The 25,045-nt window shown below is 40.8% G+C and overlaps 1 protein-coding gene and 1 long non-coding RNA gene across 3 annotated transcripts in view; one reads left to right on the forward strand and one right to left on the reverse strand.

The window, feature by feature from the left end:
• Window positions 1-25,045, forward strand: part of CDH13 (cadherin 13) — a 953,577-nt gene that overhangs the window by 340,042 nt on the left and 588,490 nt on the right. Inside the window, exon 1 of one of the 2 annotated variants that reach the window (XM_037516234.2) lies at window positions 22,503-22,562. The exons of the other annotated variant lie outside the window; for it this stretch is intronic. The gene's annotated coding sequence lies outside the window, so the exon portion shown is untranslated. Of the gene's footprint in view, window positions 1-22,502; window positions 22,563-25,045 lie in introns of those variants that run through there. 2 annotated transcript variants of the gene reach the window in all.
• Window positions 5,157-22,438, reverse strand: LOC119249133 (uncharacterized). Its single transcript, XR_005126078.2, has 3 exons — window positions 22,142-22,438; window positions 10,451-10,519; window positions 5,157-5,280 (listed from the first exon to the last, which is right to left on the reverse strand). It is a non-coding gene; the product is annotated as an uncharacterized LOC119249133 (long non-coding RNA).

Here is a 25,045-nt window from a genome sequence, read left to right on the forward strand (position 1 = left end):
ACCGAAGTACACTGCTGAGGGGAGCAGCGGGCGGCAGGAGAGGTCTGCGCGCCATGTGGGACCCTCCTCTGGTGGCCGGGGAGCAGCCGGGGATCGAACCGGCGCCGCAGAGGCCGCGGGCAGCTTCGCAACCCAGCGCTCCACCGCTGCGCCACCGGGGAGGCCCGAGTATGTAATTTTTTGATTTGATGGTTTCATGTTCTTTGTATAGATGCCCAAAAGAGGGAATGATGGTCACAGAGATGTCTTGCATATTTACCAAAATGTGTTGCTATCTCTAAGGAATAGAATTAGGAGAATACCAATTTCTCTTACCTTTTTCTCTTTGATTTTTTTTTAACAAGAAGCAAATATCATATATACACACATAAGACATGCATATGTATATATGCAAATCCTCACATCAAAATAAATTCTTGATGGTACCAAGTAATGTGTTCAAGGAAATCATAAAAACAGGAAGAAATCCATCAGAAGTGAACTTCTTTATACGCTTATGATTAACAGACTTCAAACCTGTCACCCAAAGTCAAAACTATAAGATGAAAAATTGATACAACTGACTACATAAAATTTAATATTTCTGTAACTAAGTGTAACAACAGATGGCATAGTGAAATGTGTGTGTGTGTGTGTGTGTGTGTAACATATTTGTAGCATATAACCCAGAGGTCAAGCATACCTTTCCAGTAGTCTGTCTACCAGAACATACTTTAAACTTGTATATGTCTCTTTTCGTCAGCAATAAAATGAGGCCAGGAATGCTGCCTCATAGAATTCTCAGAAGTAGCAAATGGAATAAAACAGTATTCTTTTGCTACCAAGCGGGGTCACTTGGCAATGTTTGGTGACATTTTTCAGTTGTCACAACTGGCAGTTGCTTCTGGTGTCTACTAGACACCAGGCCTCCTGAGTAAAGGTCTGGGATGCTGTTAAACATCCAACAGTGCACAGAAGGTCCACCCACCACAAAGAATGATCCAGCTCACAGGTCAATAGCCTCGTGGTTGAAAAGCTCTGTTCTGTACAGAGGATAGTGCAGAGAGTCTGTCACATAGTAGGTGCCCAGGGAATGCTAGGCGTTGCTGTGACTCATTCATCATCTTCATATGTGTTTGTAGATACGTTTAGTCCCCACTGTTTCTTAAATGCAAACCACGATTTGAAATACATCCCACTCATTCTGCTCCCATTTCTCCCCTCTATTTCCTCATGTTTCCCATGTCCATCTTCCCTTCCAAACATCCATGGCTTTTGCTTCTAACCAGAGTATCGTCATCTCTTTATTTCAAAATCCGGAGGACTCCTTTGTAAATTCCTCTCACTTTATCCTATTAATCTGGTTGTATGAGATTGTGGTCATGATCTTCTGGGTAGACTGTAAGGTCCTTGAGGGAAAAGATGACTTTATATTTACTCTTAAAACCCCCTAAGTGCCTACTCAGCAGAGAAACCTACCCAGGAGGGGCAAACAAGTCGGGCTTGTCAACGTGAACTACTTCAGCAATTCCATTTTTTGATCATTCTTTCCAATGAGAGCACATTTAGAGTCATTGATAGCATGAATGATCTTGCATTAGCTTTAATTCCTATAACCCATTTAAATGAGTTTATTGTCCCTGCACATAAGGGTTATTCAGTACGTTCAAGCAAATAGTGACCAATGCTGATAATGGAGTTTTTTTCATATTTTCCTGCTCTGATGGTCTAGCATTCAAACTGTCATTGCTCACATAAATGTGGAGCCACCAGACCATGGCCAGGGCTCAGCCACACAGCTGCCACTTTCATTTTAATTTAAAAAAATAGAAATTGACTGGAAGGTATTTATGCAAATCAGAAAGGTTCTGAGGAATTATCTGGTAACCGTGTTAATGGATGTGCTGTTCTAAGAAGCGAATCTCATTCTACTTCTCCTGTCAAAAGGGGTTGTGTGTGGTCGTTTACACTGACATGTGATTGGATCTGACCAGAGGATACTTGATGTAAAGAACACTTTGTGCATAGCAATGAATCCAAATCCTGTCTAGTCAGGGGGATCCCTAAAGCCACAGTGGGGAGTACTTTTGACTAGAGGGAGCTTATGGGGGGATTTGAGAATCCCTTTCAGGAGAACTGTACATTTCAGGCACAGGTGAAATCTGTACTCCTTCAGGTAAAAAATGATGTGGACAGGATTGAAGGAGGTAAGGAAAGGCATTGTGCAGGTGTCTGGAAGAAAAACTCACAGAGGGAAATGCACTGACCCACCCAAGACTGGAGCATGCCTGCCATAAGAAGGAACTAGAAGGCAGCAAAGGTGAGAAGACCAGATCAGGCAGAGGCATGACTTGTGTTTATCCACCTACTTCAGCATATGTTTACTGAGCATATACTATATGTTTATTGATATCATTCTCACAACAGCCTAGAAAAGTGGATGTAAGACTCTCACTTAATAGATGAAAACACTGGCACTTTGCTCAAGATTACCCAGAGGCACTGGAATTGGAATCCAAGTCCATTGCCCCTTTTCCAGCATTGAAATGACTTTTATGGGTATTTGTTACCTAATTTAAAATTCATCTGCAAGTGCTTAGTCCCATGTGACCATCTTGATATACCCAGCTTGCCTCTGAGGACAATGCAAATGTGTTTTGAGCTGAAAATTGCCGTTGGGAGGCAAGAGGAGTCTGCTACTTTGGAAAAGGTCAAGAGCGCCAGATTGTCATCCCTCATGATGACTACAGAGTGTTGCAGTAGCTTTGTGATTCCAGGTAGCACTGGACTGATAATTTATCTCTTTAGATGGCTTAAGTGTCTTTTAAAAAATTTTTGATATCTCAAAAAGTCAGATTCATAAGTTGGGGAAAAATACATATTGTGTAAGGAGAATAAATAAATATAAAATAAGAACAGTACCATTATCATTGATGTAGCCATGGAACACAAAGTGGATGGAAAAGGCACCTTATTTTTAATGCAATAAGAAAAAAAGAAAATAAAGAACAAAATTTCTTATTTCCAATTGCAAACCTTTCAGACTTGATGACTTTTGTCACTCACATTGATCACTTTATGTCATGCCCTGGGTTGTTACAGAAAGAAGCAAAGGAAAATGGCAGGAAGGAATCAAAACTGACCTCCACCTACTGCTCCAGCATAGCATTAGAGCACAAGGATCAATTATTATACCCAAGTGCAGCTTCAGTAACTCCATTCAAAGGAGCCTCTGAATGAAGGAAGTGAAAAATCTGTGAGCAGTGCTTTACCAGCGTATTCTGTCTCCTAAATTCAGTATATGCAGGAACTTACATATTTATGATACCTTCCCAACACCCCCTTTATATTCTTGTTTGGGGTGGTGTTTCTGAATCAATTTCCTTTGTGTAAATACTGTACCTCCTCATCATCTTAAAAAAGTTAGAAAAATTAAGACAAATGGATCAACCTAAAGTAGACACTCAATAAATGTTCTCTGAAAAATATGATTTCAGGAAATGAGAGGGAAATTATGTTATGGTGAGGAAATGGTCAGGGTTAAAGAAGGGGACTGTAGAATCCCAGTCTGACAGAAGCAACGTGCTACACAGGTGAGCGGCACCCCATTCCTGACCAGGTGGATCAAAGACCCCTTACAGCCATTCTTGTACACAGGAGCGACATAGTTGGGAAAGAGAAAAACAAGGACATGAAAGGTCACAAAATACTGAACATTTAAAAGGATGTGTGCGTTTAAAAGGAAGCTCTGAATTAGCACATCGTTTCTGCTCAGACCTGGGCATCTGAATCAGTTATGGTATTGATTAATAGCTGTAATACAGAGGCTTCAAAAAACAGAGGCTTCAGCAAAATATAAATGTATTCCTTCCTTATAAACCTGCCCAAGGCAGGTAGATAACTCTGTTCCACAGTGTCATTCAGAGACTCATGTTTGGGAAGGTCAGGGGGTTGAGGATTGCCATCTCTCGTGATGTCTTCCACAGCAGTAGCTTTGTACCCTAGGTAGCATTGGGCGGTAAGTTAGACATGTTTTGACATCCTCTAGGGTCCTGTCTTCTATCCTATGCCTACACACATGCAGCTCCAGAAAGCAGACAGGGAGGAAAAGAAGCTGCATCTTTCTTTTAAAGAAGATTAATTACAAGCCCTCCTCTCCCTTCCCTTCTTTCTCTATTAACTAAAAATGAGTTACATGAGCACACTCAGCTGCCAAGGAGGCTGGCAAGTGTAGGTTCGAGCCAAAGAACCACAATGTGCCCAGAAGAAACGTGTCAGATTGTGCCTCTCCAAGATGGCCTGGCCCCTGCTAGATCCCATTCTTCACTGCCAGATTTTGGATGAACATTTTACTCTCTCCACTTAAAGATTAAGTCAGGAGAAGAATTTCTCTACCAAAGCCATTGAGCTCCAGGCTCCTGCCCTTTTCATCCTTCTTCCCCTTCAAATCACCTCTCTTTTCAGTTCCCCACCTTCCTTGCACACAGACACACAGAAGTACTCTACTAAAAGCCCTGGGCACATAACTTGCCAGAGCTGCAGGGAGTGGCACTGGAGCTTGCGGCCCTCCACAATGAGCTGGGCCATTCTGCCAACCTTCAAAGGTCCAGTTTCCAGGGAGAGCACTGCCCAGTGCTCTCCAAAGGTGAAGGATAGGGCAGTCTGCAGTTACTTGTGGGTTCATCTTCTCTACTCCTGACACACAACTCTGTCTCACTGTATGGTCTGTGTCGGAAAGAGCGGTGAACTCTCCCCACAGCTCGTGCTCACGGTCTCACCAGGAATCCTAATTGGTTTTCTAGCACAGACAGGAGGGCTTGGATTTTGTGTGTTTTGCTTTGTTTTGTTTTGCTTTGCTTTGTTTAAAAATGTTTATGAAGGTTTCTGTATTTTTAAATTAATTGCCAGCAGGGCATTTAAGATGCCAACAAATATGTGGGGCCATCCCCATTGATATTGGTTCAATAACAAGGAATAACAGACAAGGAAAAATTTACTTTAAAATACAACCTATGATGTGTTATCACAATACCCTTCTCCTTGTATCCATGTTTGTTTATTTTTTGTTCATGTTTAATGAGATAAGTCTTTAATTTGCAACTTACCATATAGTAGAAAAGGGTTTTGAAATGTATCCTATCTGGAGTCAGCATGGAACTTAGTATCCTCCAGATCAGTAGCTCACATGATTGATGTTTAACCAGAAGATGCTGAACTCAGGTATCCTTGGCCTCAGAACTTTATGGCAATTTTCATCTTCTAGATGCTCAGTGGGGGTACTTTTAAGTCTCAATCACATGTCTAATGCAAAAAAAAAAAATTACTGAGAAGCCCCAACACAATGGTTAATTACCATGAAGTTGCTTATGGCCATGTTAGCCATCTATTTTTAGATAATATAACATTTTGTTAATACAAGGAGAGAAAAAAAAATTGATCTGAGACACCTTCACCCAGGTGCATAAGAAAACAAAATTCAGACAGGTCCCATAACCGGTTTTGACTATACAACTTACTTTCCCCCAAGGCAGCTCCTCTGTGAAAAATGCTAAAGCTGGCCCTTCTGGGGCAAATCAAAGGCTAAGCCTGAAAAGAAAGCATGGGAGGAGGGAGGCTGGCATGGTGCTGGACTGATCAGAGCAGGGTCCATACCCCATCCTCTGCGGTGTTACTTGTTTTGTCTTTGCTCAGAGCCTGTTCTGAGCAAGAATTATCCACTTTTGTAAGCACAGATTTGCTTCCAGGAGTGTCTGAACAAGAAAATAGGAATGTGTTTCTCTTGTCTTATTGCTCTGACACCCCTATGTTTATATCAGCATTATTTACAATAGCTAAGCTATGCAAACAACCCAAATGCCCAAAAATAGATGACTGGGTCAAGAAGATGTGGTACATATACACAATGGAATATTACTCAGCAATCAAAAAAGATAAACTCATGCAATTTGCAGCAACATGGAAGGGATCATGCTCAGGGAAATAAGCCAGAAAGAAAAAGAAAAATACCGGATGGTCTCACTCATAGCAGGAATTTAGAAAACCTAAATAAGGGACCAGGAAAAAGACTAATTACAATAAAGTAAAAATCAAAATCAACAAGCAACTATAAACCAGAAACACACTACAGAGCATGGGGGAGGAGGGATTAGAGTCAGAATAAGGGAGGCTGGCGTGGTGGGAATTGTATGGGGACTATAACCAAGATGAAAATGCATACATTGTGCAAAAATGAAAAATAATGTAAAAGATATATAAAATAAAAAAAAACATTTTAGCTAATGCAATGAAGCATGAAACTGAAATAAAGAAAAACATTGGAAAGGCAAACACTGGAATTTTATGATCTTTTCAGATTTTAAAATTGCGTTGACAAGATTAAAAGACTATAGAGATTTAAATGTTAACAATAACATATTTTTGTAAAATCATCAAAATCCAATTAGAATATATATAATATAAACCTATCTCCAAGTAAAAAAAAAAAAAAAGGGAAGAAAATAGGGATGAATAGTTTCCTGGGAGGCGAGGCCATTACTGATTCTTAACAACAGGTCTTTTTAGGCCTCCCTGGTAGTGAGGGGTTAAGTCGCAGCACTACCAACATATGGCACAGCAGACCTGTGTCTCACCCACTGCTCCCCTTAGCAGTGTATTTCAGTGGATCTGCCTGTTCTGCTCCCCACCCCATCTCTAGTGAATTCTCTCACCACCACACCTACCCCTGCACCTCTGGCTGACACCTCACTTCTTCTAAACAAAAATAAATAAAATGTTTTTTTTTTTTAAATAACTGGTCTTTTCAAATGGATGACAATTTTATTTTCAGAAACTGGTTTTTGTCCCAATACAATATTTTGATGATTTGGAGGAGAATAATTTTAGTTCTTGGAATTCATTCAAGTAGGAAAGATCTGATTTGCCATTTTCTCCAAAACAGCTGATTTGAGCACCTTAAACTCCAAAATTGCTAGCTGCAGTGGTGTTTTCTGGCCCTTTACTCTGTGCTAGTCACAAAAACAAGCATTCTGTGGACACTGTTGTTTAACCTTCATCCTAGTACCATGAGTTTTATGTATCAACAGGAAACCCATTTCACAGATGAGGAAATTACAATTTAAAAATGTAGATAATTTTGGGCCTTCCCAGTGGCGCAGCGGTTGAGCGCTGGGTTGCGAAGCTGCCCGCAGCCTCTGCAGTGCCGGTTCAATCCCCGGCTGCTCCCCAGCCACCAGCGGAGGGTCCCACATGGCGTGCAGACCTCTCCTGCCGCCCGCTGCTTCCCTCAGAGTGTACTTCGGTCCTTCTGCCTGCTCTGCTCCCCGCTCTGGCTCTGGTGAATTTTCTCACCCTCCCGCGCTTCTGACTGTACCCAGTGCTTGTATGTATAAATAAATAAATAAATAAATAAATAAATCTTAAAAAAAAAATGTAGATTATTTTGTTCATGCTTCCATAGCTAGTCATGTTCTAAGCTCTGACTCCATTTTTCTCTGCTCAGCTCTACTAAGAAACTTTCCTGACAAGCTAAAGATATCTTGTGGGGAGAATGTCTTACACTCATACATTCAATTTTTTCTTTCTTTCTCTTTTCCATATCCATACCTAGTCAAAGAACAAGAAGAAGTCACATTATATCTTTCCTTTTCTCCCATTGGTTATCTCCCTACTTACTTCTCTATTTTCATTCATCATTCACTGGTTGGTTGATGACATTAGCTAAGTAAAGGAATGAGAAAGGTGGTTAATCCATTCATTGAAATGATCCACTATGTATTGGTTCATCATATGCCAGGAATTTTTTGAGACTTCATGAGAGATCTAGAGATTACATTCTTGAAGAAGAAGACAGTAAGTAGTATAACACAAAAGTTCTGTATAATACATTGTGATAATGGAAAGTTCTAATGAATAAACAAATTGCAGGATGGAAAAGTAATGACATGCTAGATAGAAAGATCCTATAACAAACATTCCATTTGAGTAGATACCTAGAGGAAGTTAGGAGATGGGGTAGCCTTGGATTTAGGGGAAGAGCATTGCAAGCAGAGTGTATAGTGTATAGAAAATGCAAATGCCCTGAGGTAGGAATATGCCTGGGTGTTTGAGAGAAAGCTAGATGCTGGTGAGTCAGCAATGAATGGGCCTGGGAGTCGAAGAACGTGATGCATAATCTGAACTAGATTTTAGGGTGCTATAAGCTAGAGTAGAACATTGCTTCAACTCCAAATGAAATGGTTTTAAGTAGAGGGGCAACATAAACCCACAGATGTCCCCAGAACCTCTCTTTGCTGAGTTGAGGCCACTGGGGTAGATGTGGATGGTGGGGACTGCGAGGACACTGAGGGACCTACTGTAGAGGCCCAGGCAGACCACCATGGTGGTCTGGCCAGGATGAGGCCTCCTCCCTCCTGCCTTTCAACTTTGTAGATTTGTGCTTCATGTTTACCTCATTAAAAAAACAGAAAGATTAAATGACATTTAATTGAAGTCTTTGAAGTTAGCATCCATTACATGGCATCTTCTGAGAGAAACCTAACTCCTTCTGGAGAAAGTATTACAGAAAAACAACCCTTTTGACTTCAGGGGATTAATAAGAGCTATTTTTTCATTTGCTTAGATGATGATGATGATGTTTATTTTAAGAAAGATGGACAAGTATATCAACTGTAGTTGAGTACATTGTTTTAATAAAATTAAATGTGCATCTATTCTAGGTAGATGTTTTCCATTGTAACACTTGCTTCATATTCTGTTTTCCTAAGACAATTCTAGACAATAAGGTTACCTTGATTACCTACAACTTCCTTCACAATTCATTATTCCCATCTTACACATCAGGAAATTGAGTATCAGAGATTCTGTGCAAAATCCCTTACAGCTGAGTTTTTACCTTACATAATATCTCTATATTCTGACTCCAAAACTGGCACTCTGTCTGTATAATTAATGGATATTCTTTTTGTTAAATTAGTATCAACTAGTGCATATTTAATTCTGGATAATGGGTTTTTAATAGAATCATTGAGTCATATAGCTGCCCAGTCATCTGAAAGATTATACTGAGTTTGCATTTATAAGAACACATGTCCAAATACAGATTGCAGGGTTCCACCCCAACACATTTTAATTCAGTAGATCACTAATGGGCCCACTAATCTGCATTTCTAAAAAGCTCCTAAGTGATGCTGATGCAATGCCTAACATTGTCACAGTAAACACACTGAAGATCAGGAGGCTAATACTATTTTTACTGCCAGTAAAAACTCCTGCTGTGTAAGTTAACTGAGAGAAAACTTCAACTGTAGACACTCATAACTGATTTTCAGAAATGGAAATTGAGGGTTTGTTGTCCTCTTTGATTGTTTTAATTCCAGAGTGTAAATCACAGGGCCATCTTTATCCTTATACTTTCTCCTAATTTATTATCTCCTTTTCAAATTTTATCAAAAGGAATCCTATCCCCTCTCATATTTCATTACTCCTGCCTATTTTTTTTTTCTTTTCACTTTGAAATTTGTGTTGTGCTTTGTAGTTGCTCAGAATAGTTTCAGAAGCATCAACTTATGGACAGACATGCTACAAACAGCGCTGATGAAGGGTCTAGTGGTAGCTACCCAGAGCCCTACAAAATTGCAGATACATTTTTTTATCCCATTTGCATATTTTATTTTTATGTATTGTTATTAAAGTACCATTATTTCACATTCTTGCTAGAGTTTTGACATTATAGGATGCCCCCTCAGGTATAGTCACTATAACTCCCATCACCAAAGAACCCATAGCCCTCCACCATAGTCCATTGTGTTCTTCCTCCTCATGCCCCCATCCCCTGTTTTCACCCTTCTCCCTTCCCTCTGCATGTCAAAGGTCTACGGTCAGTTTTCAAGGGTTGGTTTTAAAGTTTGTCTCTGTTTCATCCTTTGCTTGGTTTTCTATATTCCACATATGCACGGCACCACCCACTATTTATCTTTCCCCATCTGGCTTATTTCACTTAGTGTAAGCTCTTTCAGCTCCATTCATGTTGCTACAAATGATGTGCATTTACCTTTTTTGGTTCCATTGTGTAATTTTTTTTATTAAAAAAAAGAGTTAAAAATGAGTTGTGAATCTGTGACTAGAATCATTCGGTGGTGAAATCTACCAGTCCATGTTTTATGTCAGTCACCAATAGCAGAACTTACTTACAGTCAATTGAAAATGATTTGGTTCTCCTCTTCCTCAGGGGAAGCTTAGACACCAGGTGTTTGGTGAAGCCTTTCCATGGCTCAGACTCAAACCAGACCCTTATTCTATTATCCCCAGAGAACTTAGTTCACACTTCAACTGCATTCCTCCTAGTTCTGACTCCCTGACAAGCATCACTATCTCTAAGGACAGGAGCTGACATGCTTCTGCTTAGGAGCCCAACATTATCATGGAGGCCCAGTTTGCTGAGGTGGGCTTATTTGGAGACCAGGGTCTTCTTTACCTGTCACATGGGTATGACTTCACAGGCATTCTTGTCACAGAGCTGTCCCTTAGGCTCAACTTCTTCATCCTTAAAATGAGGAAATAATACTAGCCTCAAACTGAGTTGTGAAAAATTAATAAGTATTGAGATAATATGTGGCTCTAGGTTGCCCAACACACACACACACACACACACACACACACACCCCATTCCTATGCATGGTAGCTTTGTGAGGATTTAGGCATTTTAAGGAGACTTTGATGACTTTCCATCATCTCTGCAGCTTTCCCTGTCTTAACTAACTCCAACTCTCAATTCTGCTTTTCACATGTTCCTGAATTGGTCTTCTTCCAATTAATCTTTCTATCCATAATCCTTTAATTACAATACTGTTTTTTATCCCTCCAAACTCAAACCCGAGGTTTGAGGCTCAGGGGAACCATGGGTCTTGCCCTTAGCTGGAACCCCCTTCCTCAGTGCTGGAGCTGAGCATAGCAACCCTTCTATTCCTTTTAGCTATTATTAATATTTTCAATGTTGTCGCTAATCAAAAATTGAATGACTCTCCCTAATTCTCTTTTTTTATTTTTTACCCACTCTTATTGAGTTAATATCATCTAATTTCCCTTTTATACTCCTCTCCTGGCCTAAAACTGAGTCCTTATCACTCAGAACCCTTTGATTGCTGGAGAAGAATTCAAACCAATGACTTCAGGCTTCAGAGACATTGGCTAAGAACCCGGGAAACCAGCTGATGTGCGCTTACAAAATTGTAGAGAAAATATGTGCTGTAGTTTAAATGCAGTGCTTATCTGAGTTGATTGGAATTTTGGTTATTTGAAAATACACAGTGGCCTCCCTTTTCAATGTTCCAGTATAAAACATCAAACTTCATGGAGCTATTGTGACAATTTGAGGGTTTTTTTATTTCTTTCTTGTTGCCCTTTATCCAAAGAAATGGTGCTTTGCTTCTTGCTAATGAGCCGAATCCTCATCAGATGAAAAAAATAAAATAAAATCACTATTTCCATACCACCTTTGGGCTGGATAATTCCCATTTCATTTTCCAGGAAGCTAAATCTTCAAATGGCTTCACTTATAGAGTGCAGAAAATCAGACATTTAGTCATTTTGGAGAGAATAATGACAGACTCTTTATAAGAAAAGAAACAAAACTTAATGACAAATCACATTAAAAGATGACAGATTACTTTAAGTGTGGGAAACAGACCTTGAAGATAAACAATTTTGTGTGTGAACTTGATCAAAAGCATGATTCTCAGCTAATTTTGTGGTTCTAAATTAAATCATTGCTTTAGCAACGTAAGAAAATACAGATATACATAATTCCCTCCTGCTCTTCTGGGTTTATTCGTCTTCTCCATGAGTGCTTGTCCATATATTTAATGACTGCAGATAATGAATTTTAAAAGTGTGTTTAAGAAGTTAAACCTCTTGAGGTTTCCATTTTGAATGGAAAATATCTCCCAGCAGATTTTCTTTTCAAAAATTAAGGCAATATGTAGGCACTGAGATAACATTTAGGTAAGTGTTTGTGAGTCATTTTCCCTACTCTGCTGATTGTCTCCGTAGCTGATTATGAAACTGCGTGCACAAAACACGTTGTGGATGAGCCTTAGGGCTCAGATAGTTTCAAGCAGATCTCTTGAAAAGTGTGAGAAATGTGACCATGGCCTGCAACAGGGGTCTACAAACATTCATGTCCAGAGTCATATAGTAAGTATCTTAGGCTGTGAACCAGACAACCCTCTACCACTGTTGGGCTCTGCAGTTGTAGAACAAAAGCAGCCACGAACACCATGTGAACAAATAGTATAGCTGTGTCCCAAGAAAACTTTCTTTACAAAAGCAGATCATGGACCAAATCTGGATTACAAGCTGTACCACCCTTACTCCTGGTTCAGAGAGACCCGTGCTCATAAACTGATCACAAGCTCTTTGTTTCTATCACCTGATTTTAGATCTTCATGTCAGTCAGGTGAATTCAACTCATGGTTCCAGCAGCTCAGTCTCTAGCAACTTGGCAGTGTGTCTTTCCTCAGATGCTTTCTTAAAAACCAAGCAGGGCAATGAAGACCATTTATCAACCCTATGATCACAGAGCCCTATCACAAGCCCTACATACACACCAAGCCCTGGTCCACAGAGATGGGGTTAAAATCTCCATAAGAGCACATGCTAAATCCTCCCCCTGGCACATCAGCACAGAAGATGGACAGTAAAACAAATAGGACTCCAAGGACTCCAGTCCACCTTTCCAAGTGGGTTACTCATGTGCCATCTGTGTAGAAACACTCTGACAGGTCATCAGACAAAGACTGATGCACTTAAGAGCTACTTACTGAGTGTATACTGTCTGTGCTCACGCCAGACGTTCAAGGGTTCCTGGGCTGACAACGTTCCTGCAAGTGTGGAGTCTTTATTCTGGTAAGGGAGAGGTAGAGATGGGACTGAGAGAGAGAAGGAGCAGTTGAACTGAGTTTCCTCTTTCAAAGCAGGGCACTAGAAAGCAGTTGTGCCGAAGCAGGAAGAGACAGCAGTCTCATGCATGCCAGCCTGTGTGCCTTCCACATGCCATGCCTGCCTGGCCTCTGCGAAGCCACAGAGAGGGAGGGCAGATGAGACTCAGTTCCTCCTTCTGAAGTACAGTCTAGTAAGAAGAGTAAGGGAACAAGCGATAACAATTTGAATTCCTAATGCATTATAGCTCATGAAATTTACAGGAAAGAAAATAAAAGTGGCCAACACTATGAGACAATACATAATCTCATTATTCAACAAAACTATGAAAATTACAACTACTTTTTTTTTTCCAGCTTGCAAAATATATAAACATATTATCCATTCAGTGTGAGGAAAGGTAGTTGTAATACATTTTGGATTAGAGTCCAAATTAGCATAATATTTGTGGTAGATGATCTGTCACCTAAATTTTGAATAGGTCATTCCTTTATGCCTTATAATTTCCCAGGATAGGTAAATCTATTTCCTTAGCAATAATATCTGAAAATCAGCATAATCCAAAGGTCCTCACTTTACAATGTTTGCAGTAAGATTCTGGCATCTTAGCATTTAAGTGTTTTCAGATTACATCCATTTAAACATCTGTGATTCATTATCGTAAATATCACAGTTGTGTGGGACCATATGCTTCAGCTTCCAGCATACACACACACACACACACACATATATATATATTTAAAAAAAGCAACAGCAATAAATCTCAGGAACCTTAGACTTGCCGTGGGTATGTGCAAAAAGAACATGCCTAGACATATGGGGCCTTCCATAATCATGGTGACATACTTGAAGTCCCATGTAAGAATCCTTCAATTGCAAAAGTTGCCACTTTTGATGGAAAACTGTGATTTACATGTGGTTCCTGTGCTGACTGTGATAATTCAGGCAGGTTGGAAAGCAGCACATAAGCCTTCAGGTACATTGGCTTTAATTCTTAAGGAAAAGTACGTGGGTGGTTATTGTCTAGTGAAGACAGCAGAGGAGAATGGGGTACTTTTAGCAAGTGACAAGGCACTCTTGGCAGCCATCTTCCTCCATTCCCATGAGACTGAAGCTCAAGACAAATCCAGATGGCATAAGGGATGCAATAAAATCTCTTGGCAAATGAAGGGTGAATAGGCATGACCTACAGGGCCGATTATTTTCTTGCTTACATCAGAAACCCATATATGCATACAAGAATTAATTGTGCTTCCTGTATTATAGACTAGATCATTTTTATTTTAATTTACTGATAAGGTCTTGTCAACTAGACAAAACCAATTTGTAATCACAGCTGGTGAGCAACTCACCCACTGCAATTAGGGAGGGGGTGAATGAATTAATTGGTTACAGCCAAAAAGAGTCGACTAATATTTCTAATGGCCAACTCTGGCCTGGACTAGCACAGAGCGTAACCAGAGAGATGCAGATGAAACTGCAGGCCTTTGCCTCAAAGAACTCCCATGTTAGCAAGGATAGGTCAGGAGAAAATGCTGAAGGTGTGGAGTTGGTGTTCTTCAGTCTGCTGCAGTGTAATTGGCATCTGTGCTGGTTGTTATCAAGCCACTAGCCTTGTCAACATCTTGGACATATCCCTTGGGAAGGATACTCATTTCCCCTCTTACAGAGTACTTGAATTTCCAAACACTATTCTGGAAACATTTCTAGACAATCTCTGGAATCCAGGTAGGACAAGGCCATCTCGCCACAGAAACATCTAGGAGAGTAAAGAGAAGGATCAAGACATTCTGAAAATCATGTATCAAGGTCCCATGACTGTGTCTCTCCCACAACTGTTGTGTCTGCTGTAACCTGGCAGTTGGTGATGACTTTGTAGTAGAATAACGGGGTTGGTTTGCAGAAAGCCCAAATCTCTAGAGTTCTTTGATAAATGTTATAGTTCACTGATAGCATATCCCATACTTATCTTTTCTTCCAGTCTTTAAGGAAACTATGCTAGTAAAGACAAGTGAAAACAAAAGATGTCCTGGGTTGCATAAATATCTGGCTGGGCCCATTCTTGTGTTTTCCAGATCTTTCCTCAGAACTTATGTGTTCCCAAAGTTTGGGAACTTATGTGTTCCTACAGGATCTTCTGGCTTCTGCCCTATGAGTTTTCTCCCCGATGGATTCATCACTTCAAGATTCCACTCAACTCTATCTTTGACATTTCTTTCAGCATTACAATAGACTGTTTTACTTCTTGCTAATCCATGTGCTCCTAGGCCATAGAATAACTTCTAACATTTACTTTGCACTCTGTTGTCCTGGAGTAATCCACCTCTTGCTTTTTCCCTCAGGATCTAGGTTAGGGCTTTAAATAGTTGTAAAAAAGCAGAATTCTAACTTTGCTTTGCTACTTACAGATCTGTGGAATTTTCTTTGTCTCTCTGAGACTCAGTTTCCTCATCTATAAAATAATACCTATATGGAACTAGTGGAGAAGCAGAGGAAAGAATGTTTCTCAAGTACTTCACCCAGTGCCTGGCATATTGCAAGAGTTGCATAAATGCTAATGATTGCAGAAGAAAGGCATCAAACTTGAAAAGGCAGCACCTTTGCTTTTGTAGATTGAAGTTTTAGGGAAATGCTTTGTATAATTCCCAGCATGTGTTCACATAAGCCAACATTCTTAAACCCTTGATACAGCCATTTACAGTCACGGAACTAATGCAGAGCTAGTAGAGCTTGCTTGCTCTGAAGCTTCCTCAGCTAGGTCATAAACTTAAGTTTGATATCCAGCCAAATGTGTCCATTTTTGTGGATTGAGTAGGTTGGGAAATGAACCCAGTAAAGACTGGTTTGTTAAATTTTAATGTGAAACACATCTCCTTTTCACTCACTAATGCTTGGAGAAATGTTTAAGAATAGAATTAGAGGTCACAGAGCTGTACACTGAAAAGCCTGCTATTTGAAGTTGAACCTCAGTCTCATCACTGAGCTTTGCACCATGGCCAACTCAGCTGCTCCAATCCTCCTTCATTTCCCCTTCTGTAAAATGGTTGAAATATCCTATAAGGATAGCAGTAGGGGGTATCACTTACTGAAATATCTGTTATGACCCTGATATTCTGTTAAAACTTGAGGGTTAGTTCCTCATCTCCCAGTACCCGCCTTCCTAGGAAGGTCATTTGTTTATTGAGTACTACTTCAAGCCACAGATAGAAGCTCTTTAGGAAATGGGACTGTCTTCTCTATTCTTGATAGCACTTTATACATCATTTCAATATTTATAAATCAGAAGCTGATTTAATACACATTCCCTGAAGACTCATTTTGCAAGATTTCTGTTTGTTTTTCTGCTCACCTTGGACATTTTAATTTATTTCCAAAATATGGGTTCTTGCCACTGCTGCCTACCTTCTCCAAATCATCCTCATCCTTTATGAAAAAAACAAAAACAAAAACAAACAGCTTCCTATGGGAGCTTAGAAAGAGAGGTCATCCTGCTTAGCATTCTAGGAGAGAGATTGAGTCAAAACTAATGGCCTTGAATCCATGATGCTCAGGTTCACTAAATTGGTGGTGGTCATCATTACATTAAATCCTCAAAGTCTTATAGCCAAGTTAAAGATTTGCCTACATGATTTGCATATTTTTACTATTTGGTTTATGGATTGATATCAATTTTTACCTGAAACCTCATTTATATGCCTTCAAATGTTTCTACTAGTAGGAACATTCTTAAATATGATGTTTTTATGACTTAAGGTCAAAACATGGTCTAAAAGAATGCATCAAATCTTAAAATAAAATATAGGAAAATTATGCTTCCTAAGCAATTTTTGTAGAGCACAACTCTTCAGAAATGGGAGATACACTTGTTGATAATCCTTCACCTTGGATGCTGCTGGTAGCAATGGCATGTTCATTAGTTGACTATCTTTTGTTTCCAGAAATAACTCACATTCAGTTTGACCTGCTGGCTTGTAACTCCTACCCTATGGTGCTTGTTTGGCCTTTTGACATAGGAAGAAATGGAATACTCATCCTTTAATGGGGCAGACTGCCAAATGATTATGTGGTCCAAACTTCTAGGCAGATAATATGCCTTATTCATCTTTATGTTCACATTTATCCCCTACTGCCCAGGTTAATAGGTGAATATGTTGAGATTCAGAGTAATAAAATAATAGTGTTTAATGATTTTAAGAGATATCATCCAATATCAGAATCTCTTCACCACATTTCTGCTGAGTAATCATTTAAGTTCTACTTGAAATTATCCAGTGAAAAGCAAATTATTTTGTCCAGAAGAAACTAGATCTCCCAAATGGACCTTGAATTTCTTCAGCCTTTTCCAGTATTTAGACAACTATGCAGTCATGTAAATATTAACATTTGAACTGCACCTACACAATTGTAGGACCTCACCTTACCCTACATCCTTGCCTTTTATCCCATTTATTCATTTATACCTGGAATACCAAGGGAATCTCTCACTAGAACTAAGAAATTGTTTTTTTCAGGAAATTTCTTTTGGGCCTCAGTGTTGATTGAAATTCCTGTGAAATACTTTTTTTTTTTTTTAAGATTTATTTATTTATGCATACAAGAGCTGGAGTGCAGGCCAGAGATGCAGGGGGGTGAGAGGATTCACCAGAGACAGAGTGGGGAACAGAACAGGCAGACTGACGAAAGCACACTGCTGAACGGAGCAGCAGGCAAGCCAGGAGAGGTCTGTTGCACCATGTGGGTTGGTCCTCGGCAGGCCAGGGATTGAACTCATGCTGCAGAGGCTGCGGATTGCCCCGTAGTGCAGTGCTAAACCCCTTGCACTGCCAGGGAGGCCCTCCTGGGAAACTCTTGAGGGTGGTGCCTCATGACTACTCTGTGTGGGAAGGTTACTTCTCAAAGTTTGTCTCTTGAATTCTCCAAACCACAAACTCTTCAGGATGCCAAAAGACTCAAAGCAGCTTTCACCTTTATTGTACCAGAACAAAGCCAAGCTGTACACTTTTCAGAAAGGGCCTCCCCGGTGGCGTAGCGGTTGAGTGCTGGGCTGCAAAGCTGCCTGCAGCCTCTGCAGCACAGGTTCAATCCCTGCCCTCTGGGCGAGGGTCCCACATGGCATGCAGATCTCTCCTGCTGCCTGCTGCTCCCCTCAGCAGTGTATCCTCAGTCTGCCTGTTCTGCTCCCCACTCTGGCTCTGGTGAATTCTCTCACCCTCCCGCGCTTCTGACTGTACCCAGTGCTTGTATAAATAAATAAAATCTTAAAAAAGAAAAAGAAAGGGACCAAGCCAGCATTTGCCCTAAGTTCGTTAATAGCAACCATAGCACCAGTGTTTGGGATTAAGTCGTCTGTGGTTTGTGAATCTTCGAACTTTTATAGACAGCTTAGTCTCTCCCTGAACTACAGATCCATGGAACTGGACAAGGAAGCTGACACTGTGTTTGTGCAATCTTCCTTCTAGTTCTACAAGTGCTTGCCCAGAAGTTGTTTTCCTTATTGGAAATGACTTCCTCCCTATGTATACCCGCACATACTGTCGCATGGTATTGGGGAATCACAGGGCTGTCAAGGCACCAGACATGATCAGGATCTGAATCTCCATGTATCCTCATCCAGGACACTGCCACATGCCCCCAAGCACTGCAAGGCCAAATAGCTTACCAATTACAGCAGAGCCTGTATTCTTCCCACTAGCTAGCTCATCCTACAGACACTCATGAGGAATGAGAGTTGCACACACAATTACTAGATAAAAAACAAAACTAACAAAACAAAAACTAAGGGCTACTTAAGAGACATGTGCCAGTAACATGACAACTCCAAGTGGGGATCTCTGTAAATGTGAAACTTAGTGACTCTCAAAGTTTCTGAGTCATGATTTTATTCTGCTGATCTGGTGACTTTCAAATCAACCTACTCAAATCTTCACATGAATTTGGGCCATCATTCTCCATTTTGTTTGGGAAGTTTGAAATTTGCTTTGCTGCCAAGTTGCAGCTTTTGCTATTTATTCATTCAACAAACAGGGCTGAGTGTATACTGTGTCAGGCGCTGTGCCACATAAAGTAATCCCAATTTGAAATACAAATTCACAGTGATTATAACCACCATGGCATAGACAATGCATAGCATTCTCTCAGAAAACAACCTGCCACAATTTAAAGACTCTAGCAAGAGAAAAATGTAAGACCCTGGCAGAAAAGACTGAATTTGGAGATAGCAGTGCAGTTTTTAACAGAAGATAGAGAAAATCCCCTGCAAGCAGACGTGGACTCTGCCTTTTTTTTCAAAGCAAGCCCTTAAGGGTTTGCATGGCAAAAATAGGTTTCTGCTGAGGAGCTCCTGATGGAATCATTCATTATGATATCTTCAGCTGACATAATAGAATTAAAACTTTATTTTATCAAAGTTGAAGCTGACGCATCGGATGGTGTTAAGTATTTTATATCCTTTCTGCAACCTATCAAATCCACAAAGACTTTGGAGGTGAAATTTACTCCTGGGTTAATTGGTCATGGTTAGGCATATGCCAAGAACCATAACATAGGTCTGTGGGTGTCAGTGCTGACTGCAGGCTGAACATGGAGCACATGATGCCGCTCAGGGCTTCCAGGGGTCAGGCGGATAGAGTGAATCAAGGCTGAGGATGTGCTTTTTGTGCCTCTAGGGATATAACTGAGATGGGTAGGACTGAACATGTGGCTGTAAAACCTGATCGACTAGCATGCTTGAGAAGTGAGAATGTTCAGGGAGACTACAGGGGATGCTTTCTGTTCCCCTCATTTGGGCAGGCCCAAGGCACCCCTGGACTAATCCCCGTGAGTTCTTGTAAAGCAAGTTTGCACCACTGGACACTAGTGGGATACTGAGGGATCCTGGGGAGAGTCCATCAGATGTTTGTGAACTGAGTGCTCTTTAACTATCAGAAAGGTATCGCTTTCTGTGCCCCACAGAGACTCTGCAGATCAACCAATATGCTTGTCCTTCCTGCCAATGGAAAGATTGAATTCTGTTTTACTATCTAGGCCAGGAGTACCTGGTATCTGGTATGGTCTGAGGGAGAGAAAACAATCTGCACTTTGCTGCACAGAACCTTTTCCGGGCCTCAGAGGTGAGCTGGATCCAGCTAGCGCTCATACTCCTGACAGCCAGTTAATTTTTAGAAACTGTGTAAGCCAAATGAAGGCACATTGGTAGCTGAAATTGGTCATATTTAAAGTAGTTACACCACAGGCATTGGCAAATGATACATATCAGGATTTTTTCTGTTACCAGCACATGGTTGAAACAAAGCACCTCTCTCCTGTGTGCGGGTATAAATTCCTAGAAGTAGATCCATGCATATCTGTCCTTGGGTAGGATATAACTCCCAGGGTGACTGATATGGGCCCAAAGTCTGACAGAGGCACATGCATCCTGGCATGAGTGTGTGGGTAGAGCCTGGCCACCCACTGCGAGAGGCCCTGCAGCTATGCACAGAGCAATTAGGAGGTCTCCACCAAAGTCAATAAGCATAAACCCTCTAAGATGTGAGTGTATGGATCACAGACTGACCCCAAAATGCTTATAAAAATGGCACCAGTTTCACAGATTAGTTCTTATTTATCAGCATGAGCAGGACTGCTCTATATTTTGCAGATAAATTTAAAATCCATCTGCAATTTCCTATTTCCTGGGATCATAATACAGCTTAATTCACTCCTTCATACATTTCTAGATGGTAAGAAATCTATGCCTTTTGGATTTTCATCCCTAAGAACCGTATTCAAATGAAAGAAATAGTAAAGCATAAAATCAAGGTCAGGAAGATTAAGCCCCTTAATTCACATGCCAAACTTCCCATTTCAATTGTGGTTTTGTCTCCCAGCTAAAGTTTGTCTTTTTGTGACATTTGCATTAAGCCCAGAGGACATTTTGAGTGGAAACATGCTGAAAGCATAATTGAAACGCTGAGTGGTGCCATTTGTCTAATTTGCATTTTTCCCTCAGGTGGGGAGTTTTTACTTTCCCCTTTCTTCTCCTGGGGTGTTCAAAGATTATCTCAAAGAATGATGTTGTGCAAGTGATTCCAATAAATCCTCATGTATGGTATATTATATGTATATTTTTTTTCTTTCCAGAAGCTATTTTAAATGCCACAGTGATAAACTATGTAAGGAAGTCCTTTGTAGGTTCAGAACAGTATAAATAGTTCATTTCCCCCCATCAGACAGAGGTTTTGAATATTTGTTCACAAGTTTATTTGTTTATTAGAATCCCTCCTTTCATTTATCCTCATGGTATCATCCCAAGCTACTTAGGAGGCTGTCCCTATAGAAACGAAATTTTTAAAATAGATAGACAGAAACTAATCAATTTCATCCTTAATATGTTCTTTGAACGCTGCCAAGAATCAAGCACTTGCTGGATCTCTGTTTAAAAGTTTCAGAACCGCTGGTGTCTTGACTATATCAACAAAGCTAATAATATGGGACAATAATTGCGGGGATGATGTTATCAGCTGCTCCCTTTAAGGTGAGAATATAATCAATGGGGAGGTAGAGTCTTTTCTCTCTGGGAGAAAGAAGGAAACAGAGTGTGGTGAATTATTTCTCTTTGGATTTGTCATAGATTTCAGATCCATCATTTAGATATTGCTAAACTCGCTCTCACTGAGCAGTCTAGATTTGTGTCTTTCCTAAGATGTGTGTCTTTCTCAAGCCTGCATTATTTATGCTTGACCTACTATTGCAAATATCAGGTTATATCAGATTATCACATACGATTAATCTGTGTCCTCTTAGATTGTAAGCGTCCATAGGATGAAGCCAGGCAAGGATCATTTAAGTGAGGGATGGGCAGAGGGGAACACTGTTTAGGTCAACATTCCCAAAATGTTTTGGGAACATCACTTAGAGGCTTTGGTGCATAGAAGAACAAACATATGTTTTTATTTGACTCTATAGATTTATTTGAACTTCATTAGAAAACTAATAACATCTGACACATCCAGCATGCATTATAAAGATTCTCTTCAAATAATTTTATAAATAATGTGAGAAAATTAAAAAGAAAAATATTAAGTGATAAATAGATCAGGTGTGAAAATGCGGTGAAATGTTGAGATTGGAAGCTGAGAGATATGGAAGGAATACATTTGCCCAGGCAGACTAGTCCAGACTGTGTGATCTTAACCTCATTCAACCTCACTAAGTCTCAGATTCTGAAGAGGAAAAAAGAAAAAACACCTACCTCAAAATGACAATTTTAGGATTCATGAATGCAAAGTTCTCAGTGCAGTGCCATTCATCCAGAAAAAGAATACCTGAGATTTGTACAAGTTATCTTTACAAACAATCCACTAGAAGAAAGAATATTTAACAAAACTTTGTGGAGTCTACCGTGAAGGGCAGAGCCCTGTCATTTTTCTCCTTTGATGTTTTCCCTTCACAACCTGTCTCATGGGACAGAGCATTGCCGAGTAGAAGGTGAGGATTCAAAGATGGGCAAGGCTGGATTGGCATCCCTTGCCTCACTCCTGTAGCCTTAGTAGAGATACCTATAGTAACCATTTCCATGGTAACGGCAGTTCCTGACTAGAAAGAGGTGGAAGGACACAAGAGGCAGGTGGAAAGCCAACTGGAAGAAGGAAGCTGTGTAGGAAGAGGAAAAGGTAACTTCCTTGGGGCCTGTATTGCTAATAATTACTATTGCTAGTAACTCCTATTCACAGACCATTGAGATGGGTCTTAAGTGCTTTGAGCATCTGGGCACCCTATGTCATGTTCACCATGGGAATTAGGCCTATGCGGGTGGAATACTCTCTGTCCCACTTTACAGATGAGGACCTTAAGGTGTAAAGAGGATGAATGACTGTCCAAGGCCCCTGGGCTCCTATACATGTGCTGAGGTTGAAAAAGCTTAGAGATAAACTATGAAGATAATCCTTTCTTAGGGCCCTGGAATAACGGTGCCCAGCAAGCCTGGCCCCCGCTCTTACCTCTATGCCAGGGTTGCTGGGAAATATGGAAAACTGTCACTCAGACAAGCAATTCAATGTGTAAGGTCCTGGTTGTTGGCCCTGGCTCCATTAGGCTATTCTGGGGAGCTTTAAAGAGACACTGGTGCTCAGACCCCAACCCAGTCCAGTTACCTCAAATTCTCAGGTAGAAGTGGGGTAGGCATTCTTATTGTTTTTAAATGCTTTCCAAATTATTCTCATAAAATTGAGACAGAACCATCTTCTAAAGCATCTGCTTCTGATCTGATTAATGGTGGCAACAATAAACAAAGCTCCCTGGGGCCTCCCTGGTGGCGCAAGGGTTAAAGACAGCACAATCACAGCACAAGTTTGATTCCTGGCCTGCCAGGCCAGCGAGCAGACCCATATGGCACAGCAGACCTCTCCTTCTCACCTACTGCTCCCCTCAGTGCATTTCAGTAGATCTGCCTGTTTTGTTCCCACTCTCTCTGGTGAATCCTCTCACCCCTCCCCCCATCTCTGGCTTGCACCCCAGTTCTTAAATAAATAAATCTTAAAAAAAAATAAAGCCCCAATCACACAATCCTTAGCTTCTTGGTATAGCAAATTGGATAGGAAGCTGTGCCATACCACACAGTGCCAGGTCCTGAGTATAGATCTGCCCTAACCTGGTATCTCTGATGACACGCGGAGATAAGTGACAGGCCCAAGGGGTTTGGGCTGGGGCAAATGCCCTTTTTTCCTCCATTCATTTCTTCCCATTCCTGGAAAATGGGAATGCTGACAGCTTGAGCTGCAGAGGCAGACACAGCAGACTGGGGATGGGTTCTTGTCTTTTCCAGATATGCAACTTTGAGCAAAGTCTCTTTGCTTACTGGGGTTTGGAGATAAGCCACAGGCTGAATTCACCAATGAGCTAATTGAAAGCCAAGCATAGGAGGCTGAGTGCTGTTGTGAATGGATGCATGCAGGGCCTGGCAACTAGGGGCAACACATGGTTGAGTCTGCCTACACTGCCAGATCCAACCAGACCAGGGGTGACTAGGGGCCTTGCCTGCAGCATTTGCTGTACCCAGCATAGAAGAGGTACCCTGGTTCACCACCACTAGTGTATCTTTTTTCCCCTTGCTTTCTCCCTTGCTCTCTGTGCCTATCTCATCAGCTTCTTTCCAGTTCCCTGAATGCCACAGGTCCTTTGCACTTGTTGCAATTGTGATTCTGTCTGCCTGAAATAGCCAGGACTGTGTTCATTATTGTTTGATAGTATAACTCTATCATTTAACATAAGTAGGCTGTTAGTAAATATTTCTGAAAGGAAGGAAGAAAGGGAAAAAGGGAGGGAGGAAGGTAAAAAAGCAGGGAGAAGGGGAGGAAGAAGCCTAACTGTCATGACACTGGAAACTCCACAAACTTGTCGACTCTCCCTCTTCCCCTCTTCCCCTGATTCTTTGATCTGCCCATGGCCAGTGCCTGGAAATCCAGGCAACAAGTCCCCAGAGGACACTGTCATTTGAGCAGTGTGCCTCCAGTGGACTGAAGCTAGTCAGTGACAATAGTGAAAGTCACCTTTATTTTTCTCATTTATAGTTCATTTCCCAAACCTGAAACCAGGCATGTCCAGTTACTCTTGGCCACCAAGTGATCAGAAGAAACACAAGCAAGTCCCTTAACACTACAGAGTCCCAAGATTCTACTCATGTGTTCATGCAAAAATGCTTCTAAAGCTGATCAGCAGCTGGGAACAGCACTGGAGCCTGACGCCAGGGCCACTCCAGGGCTGGATAGGAACATAGATGGGTACCCATGTTTTGATCCTAAATTTAGGTGGGGCCTGGTGGATTGCAGGAGGAATATTTTCTGCATGGGGTATTGTCTTCATTGAGATTGTGTAGTAGTGAAAGGTAAATGGACCAGGGTTCAAATCATGGTCTATCCTTACAGACTGTGGGTGTTGGGTACCTCCTTTGCCCTCTTCAAGCCTCATCTCAAACTGCTACCTTGCCTATAAACTTTGGGTCAGGAGGTCAAAATTGTACATCATTCATTGTCATTGTAATGATTAAATAAGGTAATATACATAAACTGCTTAACTTGAGCCTTGTGTGTGGAGTGTTCCATTCACATCAGCCATTATCATTATCAGTTTACATGGTCATTATCTCTATGGGAACTGT

The sequence above is a fragment of the Talpa occidentalis genome, unplaced genomic scaffold (assembly GCF_014898055.3).
Source record: "Talpa occidentalis isolate TD23 unplaced genomic scaffold, MPIMG_talOcc4v2.1 talOcc4.17, whole genome shotgun sequence".
NCBI classification, from domain to species: domain Eukaryota; kingdom Metazoa; phylum Chordata; class Mammalia; order Eulipotyphla; family Talpidae; genus Talpa; species Talpa occidentalis.